The sequence below is a fragment of the Apus apus genome, chromosome 4 (genome assembly GCF_020740795.1).
Source record: "Apus apus isolate bApuApu2 chromosome 4, bApuApu2.pri.cur, whole genome shotgun sequence".
Classification (NCBI taxonomy): Eukaryota; Metazoa; Chordata; class Aves; order Apodiformes; family Apodidae; genus Apus; species Apus apus.
In genome coordinates, this window is record NC_067285.1 from 8,265,059 (window position 1) to 8,286,721 (window position 21,663).

General features: G+C 39.0%; 1 long non-coding RNA gene across 1 annotated transcript; it reads right to left on the reverse strand.

Annotated features, from left to right (window-relative positions):
• Positions 1–1,717: 1,717 nt before the first annotated feature.
• On the reverse strand, positions 1,718–20,513 carry LOC127384787 (uncharacterized). Its single transcript, XR_007889493.1, has 3 exons — positions 20,388–20,513; positions 9,511–9,647; positions 1,718–8,158 (listed from the first exon to the last, which is right to left on the reverse strand). It is a non-coding gene; the product is annotated as an uncharacterized LOC127384787 (long non-coding RNA).
• Positions 20,514–21,663: the final 1,150 nt, after the last annotated feature.

A 21,663-nucleotide genomic window follows, 5' to 3' on the forward strand; every position in this document is an offset into this window, starting at 1 on the left:
CCCCGCCCCTCGGTCCGCTTGGATCCGTCCCTCGGCGGCAGAGGGAGGGAGGGAGGGGAGGGGAGGGGAGACCCGGCCCTGCTGGCGGCTGCTGGAGGGCGGGAGAGCCCCCTGCCCTCAGCCCGGAGCGGGGCCGGTGCTGCGGGGGAGCCCCGCACTGCAGCTCCCCTGCCCCGCGCCCGGCAGCGCCGACCCGCGCCCCCCGCAAACCCCTCTCGCCCACGCCGAAGTCAAAACAAGGCGGGGGGGGGGGATGAAGGGACGCCAGACCCCCCCGCCGGCCCCCGCCGCGGGCAGGCAGGCAGGCAGGCACAAAGCCGGTCAAGGGAGCCGGGCGGCCCCGCGGGGTGCAGGCGGGGGCAGCGGAGCCAGGGCCGGCGGGAGCCCCCGGAGCCGCCCGGCTTCTGGCCGGTCAGCGGGGAGAGCAGCCCCGGGCGCTGAGGGCTCCCGGCCCGCCGCCTTGATCCCTTCCCCACGGGAGCCAGGCCGGGCCGCTCCGGTATTTGCCTCAGGTTCTGTCAAGTTCAGAGGCGGTTTTCTTGGAACTCATCACTGTTGACGCTAGAAGAGATGTTACAGCTTGTTTTGAAAACCCTTCCTTGCTAAGATTTACTCCAGCTTCCCATTTTACGGCTGAAGTCTAGACATTATCTTCCACTTACAGCCTGATGAGCGGTAACAAAAGTTCATAGCTTGGTAACAGAGCTGTAAAAAGGTAATCATTGTAATCAAGTTGCCCAAAATGTCCTTTTTTCAGAGAAATGTGGGATACCTGGCCCAACTTTTTCGAAGTTGGTATAAGCTATTTTAATTTTACTATATCTTTACAATTAAAAAATAATGACCCTTGCTGTCAGACAATGAAGAATATAACAAACTCTTTCCTGATGCTGAAATAGATAACTTAAAATATATCTCTTCCAAAAAAGATAAAGGTACTTGATTTCATCTCCCAGTACCACCTCCTAAGAGGTCTAAAGTGACCTGTGTTAGAATCTGAAATCAGATCCAAATCTACCCCTCTTCAGATTCTGCAGTTCTTACCCTTGGAATCTGGAGGAATTGCTTGGGTTTTGGTTTAGCTTGTTTTCCCAGTCATACCCTTCAACTCTCCCCTGAATTACCAGAAAATCAAAGTACTGCTGTAAGGAGCACGATAACATCCAGCAGTATCTATTTGTCCTTCGTGTGATATAAGAGTCCAACCCAAGTCAGGATGTCGGAGCCAGGCACAATACAAACATCACCCACAAGCAGTCTGTGCCTTAAGGAGTTTACAGTCTTGATGGCAGGAATACCTGAAAGTGTGTGGGGAAAACAGAGATGAAATTTGTCCAGTTTCATTCCCGAGAATGTCAGGAGGCCCACAACCCGCTCTCAGTCCACGACTGTACATTGTGCTCCTAACAGAGCTGGGATAGATCGTTTCATTGTAACAGATCAGACATGTTTCTTAGCTATTAGACATCTCTTTGTATGTGCTTTGTAATGAATTGGTGAGTTCATGCTCAGAGAGGAAATGGAAATTGCGTTGCTGCTTTATATTTTATGAAAAAAAAAAAAAAGCTGAGGCTGAAGCCTTTAGTGAACAGTCTGCTAATTGTACAATATTACATGTGATTAAGGCTGCTGAACAACTGTCTTCTGTTAAATAACATTATGAGACCAGTTAATAGGAGATTACAGTCCAAGACACAAGTTCAGTTCAAGACTACTCTTTAATCCAGAAACACTTTAAGCAATAGTTTTGCTTACCATGGCAGAGATATACATTCCTCCTCCACTTTCTCAACTCCTTTACACCAACCAAAAAGTTCTAAAGCCAGCACCATGTTTTTCTCAGACTGAAGGAGGATTTTGCTTCAAATCTACAGAAGCCAGCCAATTATTTTTTTTAATTAACATTCCCAGAAAATCTAGGCTCTCAACAATCCTTTACCAGGCAAGAGATCACACAATTATCAGTGTGCATTTCTCCATTAAATGCCAAATTTCTTCTTCAGTAATGAATGAAAAGGGAAAATAAAAACACCAAAAAACCCAAACAACAAAAAAAAAATCAAAAAGAGGAAAACCAAGCAAAAACAAAGCACAAGAGAAACAGAAACTTACATTGCGTAAACTTAAAGAGCTTTTTAGGTAAAGCTGGAGGCAAAACATAATCAAAGCATCAGAAAAGGACTAGGATTGTTATAAGAGGTGCAGAGAACAGTGTGACAGTCATTTTATTGCATAAACAATCATAACTAATCCTAAACACAACAGTAAAGGTTTCTAGATTTAGGACAGGGTGGAGAAAATTTTGGACAGCTGTGTCCTCGCTAAAAAGTAACACTTCAAAACTGAAGGAATACAAACCTTTTGGGTGCTGTACATCACATCAATGCAGTAGGCATTTCATAACCTTAGGAATGAATTATGTGCAAATGTCAATATTGGTTCTCTTCTGTGCTGGTTTGATGGGATTTTTTGGTGTCAGATGAAGTTAACAGATCTGGCTGAGAGAAGTCAGATCTGTCAATCCTTTCATCGTTACATGCATATCTGTAAGTTCCACTTTTCTTGTAAGTGTAACATTTTACACCTTTCATCCTTCTGGATCTTCACAGAAGAATCATTTACACTTGTAAAAGGACTAATGTACTAAAACGTCTTGGGTAAAATTTACAACTTAAAAGCATTTGAATAACTTATCAAAAGTTTTAATTTACTGAATAAAAACAGATAATGAGATTACAGACTAGTGTAATGATAGAGAAGATTATGTGAACAAAACCTTCCAAGCATATATCCATCATGGCAGGAAAGCAAAATAAAAAGAACAAGTATAAATTATAAAGGCTTCTTAGCTGTTAGTATCAAAACCAAAGCATTGATGTACAAGGCAAAAAATACCGATACATTTGTGTTCATTCATCAAAGCAGCTTAAAGTATATTTAAAGATCTATATGGTTGCTGTTGTGAAGCTGGGTGGAGGGGATAAAGGGAAAAACAGCCCTCAAACACAGACTTCTTCAGTTGTTCAGAATTTCTGCAAAACCCTGAGGACAAGAATACAGCAGAATCCATCCGCTTTTCCTTATCCATCCTCTTTTGCATATCCACCCTCCCCTCTACACACCCCTCCCTGCTTTCCTGGCCCTCTCTTACAGGCTGGTATCACTCAAGCCTTGCTGCAGACATCTTTGCTTAAAGATGCTTAGTCCTATTTGCCATATCCAGTACAGATATATTTTTGCAGTGATGTCAAAAAGATCAATATAACTGGCTGAAAAGAAGAAGGTGAAAGAAGGTTACCTCTGTGGTTGACCTCTTTGCAAGGATATTAAGAAAAACAAATGTTTTCTATGCCCTTTCCCTTCTCCTTGGGACAGATATTATTAGACTCATTAAGTAAAAGGGGCCAAGCTCTGTGCTGCTTTCGGGAAGGGATAAATAGATCTGACTTGGCCTTATGACATGTTGGTACAGCTCACATGTAGAATGCTGTAGTGGAGGTAATAGCTGCAGAGTGGTTTGATACAGGTTCAAGAGCTGTTCTAGCTCAATACATCAGAGCAGTGTCCAGGCTTTATGGTGTGCAGTGTCCAGGCTGCTTACTCAACCTTACAAGGATAACCTGAGTCTAGGCTTTCCCTTTTCTTTCCAAATGTGCAGACAGCACTTCAGATGGAGGACAACATAAGGCTTTTTCTCCTAAATCCCATGCTAATTTTTCATTGAGCGACACCAACTCACTCCAGCCATTCCATATAACTCTTTCTGACATTATGATAATCATCAGTCTATTCATGAGGTAAAACAGATTTATCCCTTCTCAGCAGATTCTAGTGCTAACAGAATAATGTATGTTACCATCTTCTGTTCATGTTTGTCTTGTCAGGTAAGTCAACTTTTGGGATGCATCAATTTTGCAAGATTAAAATATAAGCTATCCCTTGCCTAGTCTTTTTTTTATTACTTTATTTTTTTATTTAATTTTTTTTTTAGGAAGATATAAAGTTTACAGAAAATTCACTGGCACCCTTCTAAGATGACACCTTGGTAGAAAATCTTACCTTTCTTAACACCCATGCAAGTATTTTGCTACAGCAGTAGGTCACATTTGTTTCCATCATCTCCAATAAGTAGTGGTGAGCAAACTGCTGTACAACAAAGACTGTAAATGCTGTAGGAAGCCTAAAAAGCTCAGAAAGAACTATAAAACAAAGGAGGGGAAAATTAAAGTTTATGGTTTTTTATCAAGACCCAATATATAAAGAAAAAATATTTAGAGTCAGTTCTGTATCTTTTGTGCATGTACATGAGCTGAGGTGTAAAACCTACTGTACAAAAAAACAGACTTTTGCTGAAATGTTTGCTCCTTTGCAGAATTTTTCCATCAGGAAAAAAAGGAATTGCAATGTTACACACTTATTTTAAACTTGTGGACTTTGCATGAAGAATAACAGTAAATTACAAGTTGGCTTCAGATCCATTGAAAGATGAAAGAGACTTCAGAAAAACAGAGACACCAGAAAAAACCAAGTTCTATCAGCACTGACAATGACATTGTTGTTACTTGAAACACCTGTCTGCTTTCAAATAAAAATCTAGTGAACCAAGAAATCAAATAATATTATGGGGTTTTTTTTATATACTTTCTGTACACATGCTCAAAATTAAATAGCCAAGCTACACCTGAGAGCCTTTCCATCCAGGGCTGAATGAGCCTGCTGACATTGATCTTCACTCTTAGTATGATCCTTTGATTTTTCAGATGTCTTTCTACTGAATATATGTGTAGTTGTAAATCATGCTGAAACCTTGCTGCATCCTGCAATATACTACAAATTATCTGGAAAATACTGACATTTTCCACTGAGAATGTCCCTTCTGCTAAGTCTTTTTCCGCATCCAGTCTGCTGCACTTCATTTTCACTGCTATTCCTTCTGGAGTTTTTCACAATCCTGCTTAATCTTGACTAAGCTAGGGCATTTTTTCTTTGTCAGCAAGGCTCCATCTCACAGTTCAACCTTTCTTACACATCATTAGTAGGTATACTGAGTTTATCCAATACCCGTAATGATCCCAAAGGGACACGACTATTAGACTTTTTCTAGATGAGAAAGAATTTACTTTGAGTTATTTTCTCTCATTCTTTTCTAAATCAGGAAATTATCCTTGGGATTCATAGCACTGCTGCTTTTATTTCTGTATTTGTTCTTTTTTATTCATAAGTCCTAGCAAAATGCTGAAAAAATTTGTTTTTTAATAATGAAATTTCATTGGTCTTACTGGGATTTACACCCCTCTTTAAGAATTTTGGAGAGATTTCCAAATTTTTCTGGCTAAGGCTGAATGATGTCAAAAAAAGCCTCACTAAAAGAAACTGAAAAATCAAAATAAACCATCTATTTTTATTTTCTCTTAAGCAGTATTTTTTCTCTGCAAGACTTAAGAAGACTGCATTTATTATTAGTGGCTTACTGATTTTTTTCTCATCACTTTATACTTCACCCAACAGCTTTTTAAGTCCTAGACTAATTTCTTCAAAGGCTACTAAAGCATGACTTCTCAGTCCATATTTTCAGGCTGACAAATTTCTTGCCTAGAAAAGAACAACAAAACACAACAAAAGTAAAATGTTGGGTTACTGTTAATTCAACAGTATGATAGGTGTTTTGATTCATACCATTTCCATCTTTATATTACAGTTCAGCTCGTTTGGAGTGATATTGCCTGGTTGTAGTGATTCTATTTTAATATTTCATATTGATTTCTTATCTTCTTTTAAAAATCTTTTAATAATGGCTATTCCTTTCCAGTACTTAATCTCTCAATATTTTGTTTGAACACTGCAATAAAATGATTTGCTTTTCCTAAAACTGTATTTTCCTTTCCAGTTACTACTTTTGGAGCCTGTTCATTCATTTTTATCTATTTTTAAATATTACTTGTTTCTTTTCTCAGTTAATGCTTGAGCAGTTGTAGTATGAAACTTTGGGAAGTGATACTTGCAAGAATGGAAAAAACAAGTCCATCAAATAGGCTACACAAGGATAATGAAACAGTAATTGTGCTAGGAGTAATGCAATCATGGAAAAAAAATATGCTGGGTTTTACCCTTTGATTTGCATAAAATTAGCAAAAATGAGGGGCTCTGCATGCATTGATCCCTGCCTTGTCTACTATACAGATGTCAAAAAAGAATTAAGTAGATTAAATGTGGAAATGTGGAAACAGATATCATATGCCAGGAATCTAACTGGCATATTGTATTAATTCAATGAAATTATTTTCAGTAATTTGAAGAAGTAATTCTCATCCATAAATACAATATTTTGACAGACACACAAGCAGTTATTTAATTAGCTTAAGACACTAATTTCCATATCTGCAGATTGAACGATAGGAGCAATTCTTGTAAGAATTACCTTGTTTCCCTGAAATAACAAGTTTTACACATACCTAGACATGCATCCTGCACAAAAGAGCAAAACATCTTCCCATGTGGCATCTGCTGTTTGTGTGCTTGGGCACTGGTGGTACTGCAGAGGTGGTATGAGTGAGGCTGAAGAAGCTACAAGTTGAGATGCTGACCTTACCTGTGCCCTAAGGTGGGGATAAAGGACCAGGCCATGCCAGGGGAGATCCAGCTCCACAGGCATGTGAAGATGGGCCTGCAGGGTAGCTCCGTAAGAGTTACTGCTGAGGAAAACACTCTTACCTGTCTGGCAAGTTGCTCTTCACCGCCAGGATTTGAAGTAGTTTTAAAAGGTGCCAGTGAAAAAATTCTGCAGGCTTTACCTCCCCCACTTTTCAGGTTATAGGTTCAGAAAATATATGGTCAAAGACTACACAGGGAGGAGAGAGAGGAGAGGAGGAAACAAATTGCAAGAAGAAATGTGAAGTGAGCCATCAAACATCTGAAATACAGATCCACAAACACTGCTGTCTGAGATGTAAGTGCTAGAGCTAATGGTGTTAATACCCTAGTGTGACCTAACCAGCATTGCAAAGGTGTGGCTGGGTAAACAGTCATACTGGAATGTAGTTACAGGAGGGCATAGCCTGTTCTAGAGGAGGAGACCTAGGAGCAGTCAGGTGATGGCTTGTGAAGGGCATATTGACTTCTCCTGAAGTCTAGGAAAAGGTGACAGGAAGATTTCTTGCATACCAATTGAAATATGGGGGAGAATAAATAAAAGTGCACATAACGACAAGTTTAAACCAGAGTTTCTTGGTCAGGAGTTTTTTTCAATATAACAACTATTGGAGGCATCCAAGGGACACAAACTGGAAAGACCCACATGAGAAGACCTTGTGGTTAGATGGGAATACAAGTACTTGAGGTTCTGCTTAAAAAAAGCAGTAAGGCAGAACATAGATTGTCTATTCAATTCTTCAAACATGCTAGGAGCTGCTTTTTTCTTTTATAAAGTGGAGGACATTAGACAGAAAGCAGCTATTTTAAACTCAAATTCTTTAAGAGGAAGGGGTTGAGAATCTTACAGTGGGAGTTAATTCAAGAGAAAACGATCATAAAATTGATAAGTCTTCCATTCTTCCCTTAAATTTCAAATAACAAAATAAGGGTAATGGACTTCAAATAGCTCAGGGAAATGCAAGTGATAAGGAAGAAAGGGATGCAAGAGACAAAGACACAACAGCAAATTATCCTAAAATGGAGGAAAGATTAAAAGCCTATCAAAAATTAATATGATTGCATCAAGAACTCTTTTATGATCTGAAAATCTCAAAGAAAATAATAAATATAGCAAAAAGGACACATATATAATGATAAATGTAAATAAATAGCATGAACAAGCCAAGAATAAAATACAAAATGCTGAAGCACAGAGTGAGTCACAAGTGGCACGATAATACTCATATTTGCCTCAAATGGGATAGATCTGTGCTTGAAACAGTAATAACTCCTGTATTGCACTGTCAGAAGACTGCTGTTCTCCAGAAGGATTACACCACGTTACAATGGCTTGTCAACCTTTTTTGACCTATTCTTGACATCTCATACTGCTGCTGTGCTTCTTTAACTCCTCTAAAAGCAATGTCAAAAGACATATGGTGCAGTTCCATTTTCTCAGGTGCCTTTCCCAGCCGTGTTGACTTGAACTGTCCACTGTTGGTATCAGACAAGGCATGCACCTGGCCAGCTGAAATGAATTCCATGTATCACAGTTAACTTCTGTCAGAGTTGCACATGGTCATGCTAAATACTAAAAGGTTATTCAAAACAAGATTATGCAATATGATTTTCAACTGCATCTCACAGAGCAGATCTCTGGCTTTATCACTGCCAAGGGAAGTCACCAGCTGTGCATCAGTATCAAGACTGAGAATGCACGGTCAAAGGGAACACTCTGAATGGGTTTTACCACTAGGTATAAATAATCTTGTGATGCTGTGGAGACAAGCAGACTCAGGCTACAAGAGAACCTGAGAATAGGAAGGTTTAATAAAAACTCATTGAGAAAATGTAGAAGCAAAGTATTCTTATTTCACACTTTTTTACACAGCAGTATAATTAAGCTTAGTGTATTTAGTGCTTCTGTATTTTCCCCCATTCCTTCATTTTTCCAGCCAATGGGAAGATTGCTTTGTCATTTATCAAAACAAAAAAACAACCCACAACAAAGTGAGAAACATTCATATTTTGGTCTGAGTCACTTCCCATTGGTTTAAATAATTCAAATATCTAATTTCACTGGCAAAAATAATTTGTAATAAACTTTGTCTAGATAATTTACTGACTGAAGAACTACCATGATGCCAGACAAGCTATAAATTTTTCACTTAAATTTTCATTCTGACCTTATCTGTTCATTTTCTTTTGCTTTATTGTTTATATCAACCTGAATATTCTTTTTCCATTATTTCCAAATTTGGCCCTTTCTTTATCTTCCAGGTCAATCCTAGAGGGTTTTTTTTGCTAATCTGAGAGCAGTTGGAAATAATTCTAGACTAAAGGAAATTATACAAAATACTTCTCAACTTTACATGAGGAGAGTTTTAGAGTGTACTCTCTTAAAGTAAAATTTAGCATAGTAAACCAGAGCTTATAAAACTCTCCTGGGAACAATTAGAGACCAAAATACTATGTTTATTGTATTTGAAAGTGGAGCTTCTCTTGTGTTTATGAGGTTGCTTCTAACGGACCAGTTTACCTTTATTTTTAAACAGGATATAGTAATAAACATGTTTCACCTATCCAGCTATTGCTCTCTTGTTTTGCATTATCTGAATTTTTTTTTAAAAATCCAAAAAAACAAAAACCAGAAAATAACCTGATTACTTTTTAAAATTATTTTTTCTGTCATTAGTATTCCCAGTTCTATCAAAGCAGCATAGTTCAGAGACCTCATGTAAAGAATACAGATAGTATTTATGCCTTACAAAAAGACACTGTACTGTTATCTGCATCACCCATCAGTCTATCTTAGTCTGACAAGCTCCTGTCAGAACATACATGTGTTTTTAGTTCACATACCCTCACCTACATACATACCTTATTCTAGAAGCTGCCTATATGAAGAAGAAAGATCCTGGTGTTACTTGCCCAGCTGGAAGGGACTATCTTCTGCAAGACACCAAAAATGCCTCAAATAAAAGCGCTGTTTGATGTCCAGGGTTGTGTATGAACCCCTGTCAAATATAAAAATGAATGGCAATGTTATAAATAGCAGACAGTATGGATGTTTCCTGTGAGTATTTTGGGCAAAAATGAATGCCAACATCTCTCTGAAGAATGTCAGAAAACTATACCAGCAGAACATGAAGGATAGATTTAGACCCTGAGCTTTCACAAGTTTGTATGGTCTACAATTAAAGAGAATAAAGTCAGGAATTACAGTCTGGACCTTGAGGGAAAAGTACTTTACATGCCTTTGATGCCTGTTGGCCTCCTAACTAGAAGAAAGTGCTGGTAGTACAGTTAGCTGCCTATGGCAGAGAAGGTAAAAATGTCTTTGTGGGATGATGGTAGCAGTTCACACCTGAGGACTTCCAAAGCAGCAAAGCACCATGGGGGTCAGCACTGGTTAAGCCACTGAGCAGCTGCCACTGTCATGACCTTCAGGGTAGCATAAAAACAGAGGTGGTTAAATGGATGTTGGAGAAAAAAAACTATCTTCACATTTAGTGACCTCGAAAGGAAGATTAACAATAAAAAGACAGACCTTGTATGTGCATGGAAATGCCATGACCTTCATTTAGCATGTCTCCTACTAGATCTGTGAAATGCTTGAGCTCGGTTGGGGTAACTCTAGGAGAAGACCTTTCACACATGAAATTAATGTGTCAAGTCTAATGCAAAAAACTTTAATTTAAAAAACTGCTTTCTCATATTTGTGTCTTTCTTGATCACCCAGTTTGGGCCAAGAATCATATAAGGGAATCCTCTTCCATGTTCATGTATTTGGATCTAAAGTTAAGATCTCCTTATGTGCTGAATAGCAAGGGAGTAGCTCTGGCAAAAGAAAATAAAAACAGTCTTTATGGAAAACAATTCTGAAGAGGAGAAAGCATGCAGACAGATCAGTATGCTGTTTGAACTCAGGGCAGAAGTAGAGCCCACACTCCCCAAACCTCCCAACTACACTGTGCATACTAGATCCCTTTCTTCCCTGATGGCTGCTCCCTGGCCTTATTTCCACACCTGTGTCTGTGCAGAAGTATGACATTACATTTCCATAGGAGGGCTGTCCCTCATCTGCCTGTGTCAGAGGACATCTGCATTATGGGGCAAGACCAGAAGAGTCCCTAAATTAAGGAAGGCAAAAGTGTCTCTCACGCTCTCTATTATGGCAGCTGATTTTCACATTTGCAGAGAAATATAAGCGTAATTCAGATGACTTGTCAAGGGAAATATGACTGAATTATCTCTCTAGCCCAGCTGAAAGGTGAAATGATGAGCAACCTGGAATTAAATTAAAAACCTAAACCCATTAAAGTATTCAGATTTCCCAGTCTAAGATAAAAGTAAAAACCTCTGAAACTAAGCAGTCTTCCTACCCTTATCTCAAGCTGAAGACACTGCTGCTTTGGATAACACAAAGGAATCCAGACTGGGTTATTGCTCATTTGAACACTGGTTTTCAAATGCACCGTATTTTCCTCAAGAAATGAGCATTATTCATTTCAGCTTATGCTGGATATCAAAGTAGCCTCAGAAAAGGACAGAGAATGAATTACCAGCCATCCTTTGATCCCAACACACTCCCACTGCTCTGCTTCCCCACTCCACAGAACAATGCAAAGGGACCAAATCTCTTCCTTACTCTCAGCACAGTGCTGCACATCCTCAGTCTTTCAAAGACTGTTTCTTTCCTGAAGAATGTCTTTATTCTTAATAAATTTGAAATGCTGCATAAGATTTCCTCAACTGCAGGTTTTCTCACATGATCTCTTCGTTGCCTTCAAAGCAATTCCTCTTAAAATACAATTCATGAGTCCCACCTTGTCTGGCTTGAAGAGACAAACAAATAGTTCTCTTTGAGGAATCAAAGACTATTCACCCATCCCATCACAAGGAAGTACATTTTTGTACAGAAGTAGTCCATTCTTATGTACAATATAAACAAGAAAACAAACTTGTTTTTCTGTATGAACTGGTTTTCTTGTTAGGGCAGTCACAGTTCTGTGGTATATGAAATTAGTCCTTGCCTGCTTTTATAAAGGCATTTAGATAATAATAATTATAATAAACCACCATCTTGCCTTTATTCAGAGAACTGAGAACTCAGCTAAAGGCTGAATCACAGCCTGACAACTTAAACTACTATAAAACCATATAATAAACTACATAATCTCACAAAGCTATAGTTCAAATAGTGCCAGGAGGAATCAAAATCAAACTTACTTCATGTATAACAAAGTGAGACCTGATCTTCTGTGCATTTCTTTGTTCAGATGATGCATCCTCATCCCTTTCCTTGTGTCTTTTTAGAAAGACAGGCCAGGCATTTTTTCTTTGGAACTTGCATGGCATCAGGATATTGAAATCTCAATCCCAGCATGGGTTAATGGAAAGAACAGGAATAGAAATATTCACTAGTAGTACTATTGCTACTGTTATTGAATAAACAGCCTTTTTCAGCTGCATTTTGAATACTAGGAAACTCAAAGGCAAGACTGTTTCATAGCTCCTGTTTCCTTCTACTTCCCTAATGGAATCAACTTGGTCTTTCAGTGACTGACAAGCAATAGCAAGCTTCCCCTGATATGAACAGCATCAAAGGGTACAAAACTATCAGAAGGAAGCTAAGGGAAGAAACAACTACTATGATTAGGCTTCTACAATCAGAGTTTGCCCATAATACTTTTACAGCCCCTAGAAACTCTTCAGTGGAGGAAAGTTATTCCCATGTTTCAGTATTATTCCTCAAGCATTTGCCTGTATGCCAGGTAGCAATGTAGATATCAATGGAGATTCCCTTAATAAACATATTTCTAAAATTAAACATTAAACAACAAAACCTTTAAAATGGTATTACTTCTTCCATCATCAAAATACTATGCTGATGTAATTAAATTTCTCTTTAGCCTTGGGTTTGGACTCTACAGATTAAATATTCCATTTCAAACCCACACATGGTAGTTCAGTGATTTACACCTCATCTAATTTTCCTAGACTTCAGAAGCCCTTTTAATGAGTGCTTGGAGGGTTTCATTCCATTATAGTTCCAGAGAAGCTGATGCTGCATTTTCTTTCAAATTCAAAAATTTAGTTGGCTGACATCCAACATGCAATCAAATAATAATGAATTTTTAAAACAACTCTTTCTCAAGCAGAATCTCAAGAATAAAATTTTAAAAATATGAGAACAAATGTGCCAGATGTATACAAGTCTCTGCAGCAATTGCCTGAAAGAAAAAGCACATTGCTATAATTTCTCAGAAAAAGAACCAGTAACCTTTGGAATGTTTCTTCATCTAATCAACTGAAAATACTAACAATTTCACATATTCAGTGTTCCTGCTATACTGAAAAAAAAAAAAAAAAAAGCTAAATGTGAACATGATCTTAAAAAGCATCTGCTTAAAACCTTCTATTCTGCCAACTCTCCGTTTCATGGGACAGGTTGAAAGTACAGAGGCAGAGCAGCAACCTACAAATATATGCACAATCAAGGAAGAGAAACAGGATTGATTTTCAGAAACCATGGCAGAGAGTAAACACTAAAATAAGCATCAAGAGACCCGAGTCCTAGGCTTCATTCTACCACTGATTTCTGTATTGGCAGGTCACTATGTTCCAATTATCTTCCTTTAATTTCTAAACCTGGAACAGACTTTGTAATGCACCCTTTCTTCCATCCAGCTTCTCCCTCCTCTGCCTATCAGTTCTCACAACATCATGGATGCAATGCCCCTGCCACCCTAGAAGACAAGTCATCTCTCTGCAAGCAAAGCAAAAGACAGACTGGTGAATGTTATCACAGACTATCTGGAGAACAGCAAACAGAATTTTCCTATTAGTTCATACCAGTTTTGAATGGGTTCACCTCCCTCCATCTTTTATCTGTTTTGGATTTTTTTTGCAGAGGAAGAGTCATTTCCATTTTGCAAAGATTATCTTCATAAAAACAAAATGGCATTTATTACCCCAGTTGAAAGTACATGGCCATATGACATATACTGTGTGTATAGTATTGATTAGGATTCTTGTTAGAAAATTATGTTGTCAAGACCTGCTGCAGCGGCCAGGTGCTCATTGTGAAGATTTCTGTAAACACATTTACTACCCACAGTAAAAAAAAAAACATTTATTTACTGGTTTAATGCCACATAGTTCCAAGCATCATCTTATCTATTAGCTAGATATTTACATCAAAATACTAATAAAATAATAAAACAAGAGACAAAGAGCTGTTTAATAAGAACATTAATTTAAGCAACACCCCCCTCTCCTGCATGTAAACAAAATCTTGACATCCCATGTAAGATGCTCTCCTGCCTATGCTGGCAGTAAAAGGACACTGAGGACTCCTTATTTCTTTATGTAAATCTGTAGGATTGGTGACAGTTCAACTTTATACAGAAGTAATTTTCATTTCCTGAGAGGTAGGATTATGTCTTTGGATGCAGTGATCCTCCTTCAGTTCTTTTTTATTACTATAGAAATATAAAGCTGGAAGGGAGGTCACCTAGCCCCAGCTTTCTCTTTTGTAATATAAAAGAGCCCCAGTTCACACTGTCTTTCTTCAGAGATTGTATTTTCTAGACCTCTGAGTGGTCTCTATCATATCCCTGTTCCAAAAGCACTTTCACAGTTATTCCATCGTACTGAAAGGGAATTGATTCTAAGGCAAAAGTACATTTATTAACTTTTGTTTTCCCTTTATGTTTTCCTTTTTTTCTTTTTATTTTTATTTTGTCAGTAGTAAATCAACCATGGTAAAGATTCTTTTTCCATGTATAGCATGTTCTAAGTGTCATAACAACTTCCTCAGTTAAGCATGCTCCCTTTTTATATGTCTGCATAATTCTCTACCACATAGCTGAGTAGCAGACTTAGAGTTTAACATTCCCAAACACACTAATTATTTCTATTCTGAATAGCCCCAGATTAAGTTTTTCATTATTTCAGTGTGCACTCCTTTACTGTGGCCTGGAATTCCCTTGACATAAAGCACTTTGCAAAGTGATTTTTCTCTGTTACCACATGCACTAAAGATGAAGAAATTGAACAATATAATTTTTACTATTGGATAACAGATAAAATCTTTTCTTATGACTGGTTCCAAACTGCTTTTCTTCTCTGTTTCCAAGAATACTGAAGCCAGTGACTTTCCATCCCCTGGAATCATGGCTGCAGTATCTAACAGGACAGCATACCTGGTATAGTTATGGAAAATGGGTGCATGCTTTCTTTGGATTTTAAAATATTATCATCATGTTCTGAGTTTTAAGTCATAGTATAAAATATCCATTTTCAGTGCTGTTTACAAGAAATTCATTTTAACAAAGTCCCTCTATAGTTGGGCTTCTAACTCCCAGAGAATAAATGCTTAGCACAAGGAACTCTGCAATCAGAACCATTGAGCAAATTTGCCCATTTATCCCTTCATGATTCCCTCAACCTGTATTCCAGCATCTGCTGCATCAACAGTTTCAGAACCAGTAGTGTGGAACAAAACCTGGCTCAATCTCTCAGCTCAGAATTATGCTACTAGGAGGAAAAAAGAAATCCAAAACCCAAACCAAGCACCCCTGTAATTCAGATGGTTGAACTATCTTCAGTAACAGAATAGGTAGAACCACTCAGTTAACCCAAATCCTACAGGCTGCCTAGTCAAGCTAGGTAGCTTTGCTTTATAAATATCCCATATCCTCACTTGGGCACTGAGAAACTCATTTCAGATACAAGAAGAAAACAAACCAAACTTTTTCTGAGTTGTTGGGAAATAACCCAAGTGAGATTATAAACAATGTCATCTGAGAAACAGGCTTGATGCTTTTGCAAAGGCTTTGATATGGACTGTTGGCTCACTCCAGCATTTTGAAAATAGCCAAACATATTTTACTGGTAGCAATGTTTTTCCATTGTTCTGCTATCCCAGCATAGAGTCGTAACAGCAAGTATCAGGTATCTCTTTATAGGCATAAAATAGAGACTGACTAACCTGAAACTGGGTATTAGGGTAACAGGAGTCTGCAATGTACAAGAGAGGGGAAGAGAGCAAGTGTTTAGTAACTTCCCACACACAGAATTATACTTGAAGTGTTAGAGTAAGAAATTACTATTTTGAACAGTTGCAGAATTAACTGCTAAAACTACTACATGTCTTTGGATTAAGAAATAAGCTGAAAATTAAAGAAGGCAGAAGGCTAAAGCTTTGGAAAGGAATGTGGATACACACTATGAGTATCTTTAATAAGAAGGCTGCTGCTTTTTATCTCGGAGAAAAGTGGAATTTTCTGGATTGTAGGCCCCAAAATACCATAACAGTTCAGGGAATTAAGGCTGCAATTCAGAGGAAGAGACTTGAATGAAATCTCAACTTGGGCTGTAGGCAGATACTTAAATTGCTCCTTATTAAGCAAAGGACTTAGCAATTTGCTTAATTTACATCCAGTTAAAATGAAAGAAAGTTCATCATATGCTTAAATGCTTCTGTAAATTGGAATTTCACAACCTTTTTCTGGAAACTGATAAGAAATATCTCCAACAGTGTAGACTTGCTGTAGTGTTTTTCCATATTTCAGGATAGCCACAGTTATACAGCTACTAAATGCAGTCTTTGTCTACTTTTAAAAATTAATGCTCCCTGTGGGAGCTTCGTTAATAGCCAGAACTTAATTGCTTTACAATGCCTTTTCATTTCGATCAAGACCATTTCTAGCAACATACTGGATTGTAGTAGTAACAAATCACTCACCCCAGCAGTGAGAGTGATTATCCAAAACAGTTCTATAGAACTGGGGAAGGTTTCCTTCCAACAGAGCCTAAATTGTGGATTTTGTTTGTTTCTACTGCACGTCACCTTTATGTATGAAAAAACCTGAGGTAAATCAATATTTTTCTCTGGTTTGGATTTCTGAATGTAACTACTGCTTGACCTTTCTGTCCTTGTCAGATCCATTCCACTCTGTAAGAAGGGAGTTCATTTAATTTTTGTCCATGTGAATAAACAAACTATACCAGGATTCTCACCTCCCCTGCCCCACCCCTCCCCCCCTACACCACCCATCCTCCTCCACTACCCCCCTCCACCTCTAGATAGCCAGGTCTTTTTAAAACAGTCTGTCCTGGATTTTACATAGAAAAATACTTGGAAAATCTGACCTACAGCTCACTACAGTAACTAAGAATCTCTTATTGATTTCAGTGGCCCTTAGATCAGGATCTACATGAAACTGCAGCTTTGTGTTTTAAGACAAATAAGAAAACAGAATTTAAAGGGACACATTGTTTCAAACAGACTCATTCAATTCCTTAGCAACAATTTAAGAAGTCACATGGGAAATGAGTTTTTATGGTCTCATCATTTCTTTGATGTAAAAGTGCACACTCCATCTTTTTGGCATTTTGTTCAACAGAGGAGTACATGAAAAAAGAGCCCCACTGTGCATAAAGAGAATAAAATATGTTCAAGAAGAAACAGGAAAAGAGATTCAGGTTAATACAAAGGTCAATCTCTTTCTGTTTCAAATCTGCACTTTGCTGAGACGTTAAAGAGAAGTAAAAAAAGCTTTAATCTTCAATGCTGTCATCCCTTAGCTGGAAAAGAATTAAATCCAAACAGAGATGTTTTGTATGATGTTAGAGTGGTAAATTGCTGTTAGATTTTAAGTTATCTGTCCCTGAAATACCAGACCTTACATGACACACATGACACTTGATATTAAATAAAGCTACTGCCTCGTTAAGGACATTAACAAACTCCTAGACTGTATTTAAATTCCCCTCACCTCTCTGCACAGAAGGGCCGTGGACTAGCCCAGCCCAGAGAGCCTCATCCTGCAATACAGCCACACATCTGGACCCATTTCCACAAACCAGCCCATCTCCCTGCCTGCTTCCACACCCTGTCTGAACTGAACCCTAAGAACCAGCTGCAGTTTAATGTGGTCCCACAGCTTAGAGATTTTAGTGCCCTTCACCTCCCCAGCACACACTGGCCAGAGGTGACAGCACACCTTCAAGTAGGCAGCAGGTATGGACACAGAGTCTGGACTCGGGACCTCCCAAGGAGGGCAGAGTACAGGCAGACCCAGCTTTCTGCTTGCAGAAGGGGAACGCAGCACATCTCAGCCTCAGCCCCTCACAGAATCACCTTGGCTGGAGAAGACCTTAAAGACCATCAAGACAATCAACCTAACACTGACAAGTCCTTAACTAAACCATATCTCTCAGTACTATGTCTGTACCACTCTGAAATACCTCCACGGATGATGACTCCACCACTGCTCTGGGCAGCCTGTTCCAATGCCTGATAACCCTTTCAGTGAAGAAATTCTTCCTAACTTCCAATTTAAACCTCCCCTGGTACAACTTGAGGCCATTTCCTCTTGTCCTATCACTTATAACTTCATTGAACAGACTGATCCCCACTCATCAAAGAACAAGCAGCTTGGACTGCCAGGTGTTCAGGTACTATGAGACTGGGGATGGTTGCTAAAGAGCAAAGCACCTCAACAGGATCTGTGTGAACGGCAGATCTGAAAATGTCTCCAGGTCAGTTAACTTGAAGTCTGTCTGGGGACAGACTTTTTAGTAGGCTCTGTAGCAATGGGACAAAGGGTAACAGTTTAAAAGAAGATTCAGTAGAATCTAAAAGTAGATTCAGACTAGATATAAGGAAGACAATTTTTACAATGAGGGTGGTGGAACACTGGCACAGGTTGCTCAGAGAGGTACCAGATGACCCATTCCTGGAAAAATTCAGGGTCAGGCTGGTCAGGGCTCTGAGCAACCTGATGTAGTTGAAGATGCCCTTGCTCACTGCAGGGGGGTTGGCTCAGGTGACCTTCAAAAATCCCTTCCAACCAAAACTGTTGTATGATTCTAAGTGTGGGACACCATCATACTCTCCTCAAGCTAACGTGTTTTGGTTTTGGAGTGGGTTTTTTAGTTCTCTTAAAAAAAAAAACAAACCAATTAAAAAAAAAAAAAAAGAGAGGTTTCTACTTAGAACATGAGCTGACAGGGCTGGGGGAAAAAAAAGAATAAATTTTACTTACAATATTGGTTAACAACTCAAGGTTAATAAATGTTATAAATAAGAGGAAGCTGTTTGGTAGTTTCTTAGTGAGATGAAAATAAAAATGGTATATTTTGCTATTATCTTTGCATATTTACTTAGTGTTCCCTAGGAATAGACTACTGAACTGGGAAGCTGGGTTTCCATGATTTCTTTCTGTTCTGTGTCCACAGCTGTTATTTTTCTTTTCCCTTTTTGTATAGTTAACTTCTAGAGAGTTCATATTTCTAAAATTAAGAGCTTCCCATTTTGTTCTTGTATCTTTCTTTTCCATACTACAGTCTTCCATTATAGTTCATGAGAGGACAAAATGGTCTATTTTTCCATTTTTTTACTGAAGGAGTACCATAATTAGCAAAGCTTTTGAAATTTAACTACTAGTGAAAGCACAGCTTAGGGCATCCCCAGGAAGAAAAAAGAGACAGAGTTCATAGATGCTTCTGTTTTCCAGCTCATAGAAATAGCTGCTTCAGCTCCTACTCACGGAGTAGGAACCACTTTAAAAGGATCTGGAGAAGGTGCAAGAACTGTGTCTGCTTCTACCCCAAAACTGGCTGCTATTCTGCCCCAAACAGCCTATTTGTAGTTAACACCAAGGTGACACCAAGCAAGGCAGGAGTGTTGATCTGCATGAGGATAGGGAGGCTCTACAAAGAGACTTGGATAGATTGGATTGCTGGGCTGATGTTAATGGTCTGGGCTTCAACAAGGCCAAGTGCCAGGTCCTGCACTTGGGCCACAACAACCCCAGTCAACGCTACAGACTTGGGGAAGTGTGGCTGGAAAGTGTCTAGCAGAAAAGGACCTGGGGGTTCTAATTGACAATATGAGCCAGCAGTGTGCCCAGGTGGCCAAGAAAGCCAAAGGCATCCTGGCTTGTATTAGAAATAGTGTGACCAGCAGAAGTAGAGAGGTGATTGTCCCCCTGTACTCAGCACTGGTGAGGCCAGAGAATCAATCTTATGTGGAATGCTTGAAGGAGCTGGGAATGTTTAGTTTGAGGAAGAGGAGGCTGAGGGGAGACCTCATCAGTCTCTACAACTACCTGAAAGGTCATTGCAGAGAGGTTGGTGCTGGTCTCTTCTCACAGGTAATTAGCGACAGAACAAGAGGGAATGGCTTCAAGCTGCAACAGGGGAGGTTTAGATTGGACATTAGGAACATTTTTTTTCACAGAAAGAGTGGCTAGACACTGTAATAGGCTGCCCAGGAAGGTGGTTGAGTCAACACCTCTGGATGTGTTTAAGGGTTGTTTGGATGTGGTGTTGGTGGGTACAGTTTAGGGGAGAACTTTGTAGAGTAGGGATGATGGTTGGACTCGGTGATCCCAAGGGTCTTTTCCAACCTGAATAGTTCTATGATTCTATCTGAAAAAGATGATAGTGAATATCATTATCTGGACACTGAATACCAAGTGGACAGGAGTGACAAAATACAGCCATTCTGTTTTGTGAAATCCATACTATAGCAATTGTGGCTGCTATATTCTTTACTATTTGTTCAGGAAAAAAAAAAAAATCCCAATAAATGATAGGAGTATTAAGATTTTTCTAACTCTGATCCAGATGCAAACCACGTCTCATTTAGCATGCCTAAAGCCACCAGCTCTCTGCATGACTACAGAGCTCAGTGCTGTGTTACAGTAGCCTTGAGAGTCTTTGGAATTTAGTTCTGTTACCTTGGATTTTTTTCTTTATCGCATTCATCTTCGTTGTTCAAAACGGTGGTGTTTAACTGGGGGGATTCAGCACTTCAAGTGGTGGATGGGAAGAGGGTCCCGATTTGCCTTCATCTAGGAAAGAGGCTGATGAAATGCACCACTAGCTGCAATGATTTTCAAAAGAGAAGAGGGAATCAGCAGAGTCACAGGATGAGATAAACAGCAGCATGAGATTACAGCTTTAGAAATAAATTTATTTGGAGTAGAAAACAAGCAATAAATATTTTTCTCTCCACTGTGAACAAACTTTACATTTCAATCCTCTGGCTTAGTGCCTTTAGCTCTCATTTTAGGTTTCTTGTTCTATGGAATATTTTTGCATCAGAATTCTGCAGTCTAATGTCCTTTCAGCATGAATTTAAAGTTTTTCTTCACCCTTTCATCCTTAGCAGCAAACGTAGACACAAACATACCTGTTCTACTTTTTGTCCCTCAATAGCACAAGTGCAATTTATACTTTTGCTTATTCAGTCTTCAGTCCCTCAAGCATATTTAAATGATGTAGCTGACTGAATTCTGTATGAAGAATTTTGAAAGTATTTCTGAGCAGAATATTTACTCAATGACTTGAAAAACCTTTCCAATATTTGTATACAAAATATTTGCATGTGAAGGTGGCACATTTTAACTGATGAGATCATATCCCTGCAGTTAAAAAAATTGTGGCTGCTATACAAAAATATCAACTAGCATTTCTGCAGCTGTATTACTTCTTTAATTAAATGCATCTTGTGAGGATGTGTAGGGGGTATGAAGAATATGCCCTTTATAATGCAGGCAGGACCCTTCAAACCATGGACACCACAACTGATGTGAATAATGGACTCGTAAGTGGCTGCAGAATCTGCTGCCTCATCCAGGGAATTGCAGTGTTATTGATTTCCTGCCCATGAACCCTCTTCCCTTGCCCTTCAACCTGCCTCCACAGTGGCTGCACACATGAAGGATATCCAACTGAGAGCACCTAGAGATCAGCTTGAAACTGCAGAGCAACACTAATATGCAAATATCTGGTTTTTAATGTTTGGGGTTTTGCCCCACCCTAAGGGAAAATGCTTTTTAGGATATCTGTTTTCCATACTCTTACTTTCCCCTGCCTTCAAAAAGTACAGATGAATTAGGCATCCTGACAGGTTGTTATTCTACTGCAGAGGGAAGGTTTCATGGACATTTTTTGGCATTGTTTCCTGCCAAGTTTTGGAGAAGGTCAGTGCAAACTACCCTTTTGCTATTA